We start from the raw sequence: 7,637 nt of genomic DNA on the forward strand, positions 1-7,637 counted from the left end.
AAGCCACTTTGAGTTTATTTTTGTATATGGTGTGAGTGACTGTTCTAATTTCATTGATTTACATGTAGCTGGCCAGCTGTCTCAACACCACTTGCTCAAGAGACTGTTTTTCCTCACTGTATATTCTTGCCTCCTTTGTCATAGATTAATTTACCGTAGGTGTGTGGGTTTATATCTGGGCTCTCTATTCTGTTCCATTGATCTGTATGTCTGTTTTTGTGCCAATACCATGCTGTTTTGATTACTGTAGCTTTGTAGTATACTTTGAAATCTGGAAGGGGTACTCCTCCAACTTTGTTCTTTTTCCTCAGGATTGCTTTGGCAGTTCTAGGTCTTTTGTGGTTCCATATAAATTTTAGGATTATTTGTTCTAGTTCTGTGAAAGATGTCATGGGTATTTTGATAGGGATCACATTAAATCTGTAGATTGCTTTGGGTAGTATGAACATTTTAACAATATTAATTTTTCCCATCCAAGAACATGGGATATGTTTCCATCTCTTTAAATCCTCTTCACTTTCCTTTATCAATGTTTTATAGTTTTCAGCATATAGGTCTTTCACCTCCTTGGTTAAGTTTATTCCTAGGATTTTTATTTTTTGGATATAATTTTAAATGGGATTTTTTTTTTTTTTTTTTTTTTTTTTTTAGTTTCTCTAAGAGAGTAGATCTTAAATGTTCTCACCAAAGGGGCAGGGGGGGAAACAGATAACTATATAAGGTGATGATATGTTAATTATCTTGGTTATGGTAATTATTTCACAATGTATACATATATTAAAACATCCTTTAATATATGCAATTTTTGGAAATTTTACCTCAATAATGCTCAAAAAAAGTAAAAATAAAAGTTATTTGCTCGTGAGTTTGTAATTGGACAGGATTAGGTGTGGTCAGTTTGCTTCTATTCTGTGCTATGTCAGTTGGCCCAAATGATGCTGATAGATTGATTTATAAGCTGGCTTACTCATATGGTGAACAAATTGTTTGATGTCAGCTGGTAGGTCAGCTTGGGCTGTTGGTTAGAAGCCTTGATTCTTGTTCACATGGACTTCTCTGTGTAGCTGCTTGGGCATCCTCTGAGCATGGGGGCTGGGTTCTAAGAGGGAGAAAGCAGAAACCACTAGTCTTCCTAAAGATTCAGCCTCAGCCTGGCACAACATCATTTCTGCTGTATTTTACCAGTCAAAGAAATCCCAGGCCAGCTAAATTTCAAGAGGGTGAAGGAATAGACTGCATCTGTTAAGAAAGTGGCATGCATGTATAAGAAAGTAATAAATTGATAGTGTCCATCTTTGCATACAAGCCCTCACACTGTAATTAACAGAGGACAATATGTTTGAAAGGAGGAATGAGTAACATTAGACATTTGATTTCTGGTCAAATAGTCCCCTGTCTTTATTTCAGGAGATTTTAGAAACTCCCTTTTTAATTGTTGACTAGTCATTTTCTCCTTCGTAAATGTCAGCTACCAGTGTTTATTTGGAAGATAGAGAAGACTGATGTCTATCACAAAAGTCTATCAGACACAGAGAACACAACTAGTTTGAAGATGGGGTACTTGAAACCACAGCCTGGCTCTCCATTAATACCTTCTGATTTGATAGGGCTCAGGAGTACCTGAAAATCTGACTAGGCTCCTGGATTGTAATATTTTTCAGTATGACTATAACTAATATTTGGTGCTTTTTTTGCTAGAGATTGAAAAGGAATATTTAGAAATCAAGTTATGAAATAATGATATAAGAAACACAAAATAGCTGAGTTTGCTGGATTATAATAACTCAGAATAGAGGAATAAATGCCTGCATTCACAAAAGTAATATTTTTGCCTAATTCCTTTAGAGAATTTCATCTGAGAGGGTGGTTTCTTTCTAGACAAAACTAAAATAAACATTTTGTGGTGAAGCTACTGCTCTCAATGTCAGCTTGAGTATTTCAAGCTCGGTATAATACGGTTAGTAGTCTTGAGAACATCATATCAGGGTTTGTCAGCCTTGGCAGTATTGACATTTTAGCCTGGATAATTTTATGTTATAGGGGGCTGTTCTGTGCCTTGTAGGATGATTAGCATCATCCCTGGCCTCTACCCACTAGATGCCAATAGTTCTCACCAGTTGTGACAACCAAAAATGTCTCCAAATATTGCCAAATGTTTCCTGGGATAAAATTGCACCTTTTTGAGACCACTGGGTTTTAATAAATTGATAATTGGAAAAAAATTTCCCTAAGGCTACTTTCTTTGTCTCAGTAGTGTTCTTCTATCTGTCCTTTCATAGTTGGAGGTATCTTCATGCCCAAGATTTGTCTTCCATTTACATGAAAAAAAGCTTTCTTCAATTTACAATTTAAATTGATATTTCAAGAAATATAAATGGATGTGTTTGCTTATTTTTATGCATTTACTCTAGTGCTTTTTTTGGATGTCCCCAATAAGTGACTTTCTAATTTAATAATTTTAAGAAAGGAATTTATAAAATAGAAAATATAAGCAAGACTTTGTGTATCATAGTGCCAGAAAGAACCTTCACTATCACCTATCATAGACTCATAAGACAATAGAGCTAGAAGAGCTTTAGATAGCATGCTGTTCAAAAAATTCTTATTGACAAAAAAATCAAGGCTTAGAAAGTCATTTGACTTGGTCACATCTTCAGACTTACTCACAAGTAGAATCAAAAGTAGAAGCCAAAATCTCTCAGTTTTGAGCCCAGCTCTCTTTTCACTATCCCATGGTGCTTTTCAAGGGAGTCCTCCCTTATTATCTTCACGGTGCAGTATTTTTACATAAACATATGCTGCAGTAGTTTTAGACAGGACCCTATAGCACTGTGGGTGTAATATTGAAAAGCTGCAGGAAGGGAAGAGCTAGCAAGGAATGCTTATTTTAAGGAAATTTCATGTCTGTGGAGTCTGTTACGATGAGGTTTAACCATACTAATAATCACTTGGATATGTATTTTCTATTTCCAGTGTTTGGCTGTAGATATACCTATATAAGAAACCACCTCCTGCTCTGCTCTCCCACTCCCAATAGCCCTGAGAGGTTATTTGACATGCTCCTGAGAGTGTAATTTACCCACCTGTTTAAGAAATAGGCAAGTCTATTTCCAAAATTTCTCCTTAGGGTGACATTCACACTGTAGCTTGAATATATTTTGACTGGTTTCCTATAGAAACTAGGCCTGAGGAGCAAAGTCAAAAGAGGGGCTAGTTGTAGCGTGTCTTGCCCTGAGTCCAGAAAAAAGGCTGCCTTGGAGAAGTCTCAGAGCCAGAACTTTCTTCTCCAAGGTTCTACTGTTTCTACTTTCTAGAATCCTCCCAAAACTCTCTGCCCCTGTGCTGCCCTTTTGCTATTCCTGATGCCATAAAAATTTATTCTTTTAGGTCAGCCAATCCATTTTTCATTTGGTCTTTAAAAATTAGGATAACCCTTCTAAACACCCCTTTCTTGAGAGGCAATTTACTGATGCTAGCAAGTGACTCAGGATGGGTACACTCTAAAGGAAGGTAAGACATATTCATCTTATTCTAAAGATGGGAAAATACAGGCACAAGAAATGAGTGATGTGTCCGAAGACTCAAACACCTTAAGCCCTTAAGCAATAATGCTGATGATTCAGTGCTTTACACTAGACCCTACCCTTCCAATACTTCTTAATGCATGATCCTTAAGATGAACTAGAGAGGAGCAAAATACCCAGCATCTCGTCTGCTGAAAAAAAAGAAAATCTGAGATATGGGAGTCAAAAGTAAATGTTCATAGTGTGAGAGGAAGTAGAAGGTATTCTTCACTATCTTTCTCCCTCTTCTCTTCAAACAGTATTTTTAAAGATAACTTATTTTAAAAATAGGAGGATTACATGAGACTGTCATTGTTATTCTCGAACTTGATTCAAAAATATTGGTCAGGGGCTTCCCTGGTGGCGCAGTGGTTGAGAGTCTGCCTGCCGATGCAGGTGACGCGGGTTCGTGCCCCGGTCCGGGAGGATCCCACGTGCCGCGGAGCGGCTGGGCCTGTGAGCCATGGCTGCTGGGCCTGCGCATCCGGAGCCTGTGCTCCGCAACGGGAGAGGCCACAACAGTGAGAGGCCCGCGTACCATAAAATTAAAAAAAAATAATAATAATATTGGTCAGGATCAGTGCTCTAGTAGAAAGATTGGTATTCATGAATTCTCACCAAGACAGTTTCTGTAACAGCCGGCAAGTGAACCACTTCAAATCCTTTGGGATATAGGCAAGGGATATATGCTTGGATGGGTAGGTGAATGGATAGGTGGATAGATAAACAGATGAACCATAGATAGACAAAAACTTAGGATTCCTACTACATTATTAAGTATATAATTCTAGCCTTTGATTGGTTGGAACATTCTTCTGAGGCTATATATGCCTTTTCTTACTCCTGTTTCGTCATTGGTACATAGTCTCCTTCCCCCTTCCCCCCAGTTGTAATCAGTATCTATTTCCACTTGGGAAGGGGTGAAGACTTTGAGTTTCTAAACTCTTTACTTAAGACACTGAAGAATGATGCTGAACTCTGAAAAGGAGCAAAGGAAGATCACCAAAAAGAGGAAAGTACAGGTTTCTCTATTTTAACCATTGGTACTTTTTAGGGAGTCAAAGCAACTAGGTACTTAAAATTATTTAATGATTACAAAACGTTTGAATGGATAATAAAGCGTATCTTACTGACCTACTAATGTCACTGACCTTTTCTCATTTGGTATCCATTATTTATGTTCATTTTAACTGATAATCAATTTACTGGTTTGAGTATATATATATATTTAAGCCCAAAGCATAAAAGCTTCTTTTTTTCCAACAACTTTGAATAGTTAGTAGTTAATATCTTCTCTGTAAAAGGCTTGTTTATGATTGGTACCAAGAGGTTCCCAAACATTAGTTCTCTATGTACTCTTTCCATTTTAAATTTTCTCTACTCTTAACACCAGAAACAATTCTGTTTAGGTCATTTAGAACAATGCATTGTATTTTTAACAGTTTACATAAGAAAAAAATTTGTTGTCAGTTGTCAGAATGCAACAAAATTGTTAGATCATCTTCTGAAATGATGGGGGAAACATTTTTAAAGACTAATGTACATAGACATTTATCGTAGCCTTATATATAAAGGAAAAAAAAGTGGAAACACTCCAGCACAGTAGATTAAATTGTGGTACATCCAAACAGTGGGACACTGTACCCTGAAAAAGCAAGCCTTCAAACATTCATTAATTGAGAAAATGCTCACCTAAAATGGCATGTGTCGACTCTTGAGGTGAAAGCGGGTATGTGTACAAAGATTCTTCTCTATGCATAGGACAAGGCCACTACGAGCCCACTGACCATTCTGCTGGAGGCTGAAGTTTTGGGTATGGCCAAAGAAAGAGGCTGTAATTCTAGTGTCTACATAGAAGGCTTCTTTGAATTTTCATACTTGCTCTTGGAAATCTTGTCTCTCTAGATTCTCTCTCTTAAAAGTACATGGTAGAAAAAAAAAAAAAAAAGTACATGGTGAGTGTAGGGGTCCAGGAGAAAGGGAACAACAAGACTGTTAGTCTAATCCTAAACCAGAGGGACTGACGTAGCCCCTTGTTGCCTATCAGATATGGTCAAATTCCCTGAAGACGGGATTCTACAAAGAAGCATAAAGCTAAAGCCTAATAGTAATAACAAGAGTAGCTGCTTTGAGGTTTTGGGAGTTTATGGTCCCTGCTGTCTGTCAATCTCATGCATGATATATTTTTACATTAAAAAAAAATCAGTCTACCAAACAGCATGCATGATACATATGAAATATCTCAACGATGTGATGGATATAACAAAACATTAAGAATGGTTATCTCTAAATGGAGAAAGCATGGGTAACTTTTATTAGTTTTTCTTTAATCTTTTCTGTATTTTCTATAATGATTTTTTTAATCAGAACAATCTCATACATGCAGACTTTTACACACAAACATACATGCCCAAAGAATAAAAAAGAAGTAAGTGTATATTTCAAATTCTGTGGGTGTAAGTTTCAAGGCAAGATCAAAAAGCATAGCTCAAATATGTTCATTGCTTATCTGAGAAAATAACACACTGTGATTCTGTTGAATATTAGAGTAGATCAGTGTTCATCTCGTCATAATTCTATGTGACGGGTATATCCTTAGAATTTCTAAACAAAGCATAGCTCCTTGTTTTGGGTCTGCCCAACAGTATACTCTTCCTTAAAAAGGTTGTTTGTTTCCTGCTCAAGCATGAAAAGAGCAGCTCACTGAGCAAAGATAAAGATCTCTTTGCTCAGCTCAGTTCTCTCAGGGCCAATGATACAGGAACTGGAAGCCAAAATGTCAGGAGGGCCAGCATTTCTCCCAGTTCCTCACCTTGGTGAAGCCAAATGAGGATTTTTTCAGTTTGATTTTGAGGGGCATAGTCACAGGAGGTAGCAGCCACACACAATGAGAGTAGATTAGGCTGGCCCATTGTGGGTGACAGATAACTGTCCCTGCAACAGCTCCTCCAGGGCCTGGAGGTGTTTTCAGCCAGATTCTTAGCATGTATGGCTTTCCATCTCCAAACTCCTGCCCATTAACTCTGTCCTTCCTCTCTTCAGGGGGGTCTCAGATGAGCTACTGATATAATTCTGCACAAAATCCTAACCCTCTTAGTGTCCAGATGAAAAGCTAAGAACTGTGAGAAAGAAAAAAATGAGGAGAATTGGACCTTTTTGTATCTCACCACTGAAAATTTCTGGTCTGTTCCCAGAAATGTGTGTCTACTAGTGCCAGATACTTCTGGGTGCTCAGTAACTGTTCATTTTGGTGCTCAGAAATCTAAGCACCAAATTCTATATTTTGGTGATTCTAAGTTGTCTCCAGATCAGTGATGTTTCTGAGGCAGTTATGGAAGTTTGGAGAGCTATGGATGTTGCTTTACAGATTCAGACCCCACTCCAGCCTCCCCAGGAACCTCTGAAGCATCACTCATCTGGAGATGGTCAGGTTGTCTCAGTCAGTACTGAGGCTAGTGCCAGACTATAGAAGCAGCCCCAGGAGGCACACTTTGTTAACCCAGAAGACCTTTAATTTAGTGAGAATCTGTGGATGGTCATGTGACTTGAAATCTGGACTTTGTAGCTAGAAAACACATTGGACTAGACAGAATTCTGAGATGGCCCCCAAGATACCAGCCCTCCTGGTATACATGCCTTGTGTAATTCTCTCCCCTGAGTGTGGACAGAAACTGTAAACATAATGGGATATCATTCCCATGATGAGGTTATGAATTAGTTGGCTTTGAGATAATCAAAAATGAAATGATCTGGATGGGACTGACCTCATCAAGTTAGCCTTAAAAGGTCCTAGGCCCTTCCTGAAAGGGAATATGAAGCATGAGAATGTGAGAGAGCCTAAAGTGAGTCACAGGGCAGGGACTTAAGAGTAGCCTCTAATAACTTAGAGTCAATCCTGGCCAATAACCAGCAAGAAAATGAGAACGTAGTCCAAGAATTGCAAGGAACTGAATTCTGCTAATAGCCTGAATGCATTTGGAAGAGAACCCCAGGCATCAGATAAGACCCCAGAACTAGTTGACTCCATTCTTTAAACCTGGTGAGACCTACCTAACTCATACCCAGACTCCTGAC

This window comes from Lipotes vexillifer, unplaced genomic scaffold (genome assembly GCF_000442215.2).
Source record: "Lipotes vexillifer unplaced genomic scaffold, Lipotes_vexillifer_v1.1 scaffold91, whole genome shotgun sequence".
In the NCBI taxonomy this organism is placed as follows: domain Eukaryota; kingdom Metazoa; phylum Chordata; class Mammalia; order Artiodactyla; family Lipotidae; genus Lipotes; species Lipotes vexillifer.